We start from the raw sequence: 241 nt of genomic DNA on the forward strand, positions 1-241 counted from the left end.
AGAGATGTCAGAGGGGGGACTGCCTGGGCTCCCCGTTGGGGGGGGGGGTGGTACGGTGCCTTGCTCAAGGGCACCTTGGCACTTTGGACCAGGAGGTGAACTGGCATCTCTCCAGCTACCAATCCACACTCTGTACTTTAAACCATACAGGGACTTGAACCAGCAACACTCCGGTTCCTAATCCAACTCCCTACAGATCGAGCTACTGCCACCCCAATTAGCTGGGAGACTTCTTCTAGAC

The 241-nt window shown here is 56.0% G+C and overlaps 1 protein-coding gene and 1 long non-coding RNA gene across 2 annotated transcripts in view; one reads left to right on the forward strand and one right to left on the reverse strand.

The window, feature by feature from the left end:
- The window catches only part of pigg (phosphatidylinositol glycan anchor biosynthesis class G (EMM blood group)), a 99,034-nt gene that overhangs the window by 66,509 nt on the left and 32,284 nt on the right, over window positions 1–241 (reverse strand). The gene's annotated exons all lie outside the window — the stretch shown is intronic.
- LOC116685956 (uncharacterized) overlaps window positions 1–241 on the forward strand; it is a 15,515-nt gene that overhangs the window by 11,833 nt on the left and 3,441 nt on the right. The window lies entirely within an intron of this gene.

Source organism: Etheostoma spectabile, unplaced genomic scaffold (assembly GCF_008692095.1).
Source record: "Etheostoma spectabile isolate EspeVRDwgs_2016 unplaced genomic scaffold, UIUC_Espe_1.0 scaffold273, whole genome shotgun sequence".
NCBI classification, from domain to species: Eukaryota; Metazoa; Chordata; class Actinopteri; order Perciformes; family Percidae; genus Etheostoma; species Etheostoma spectabile.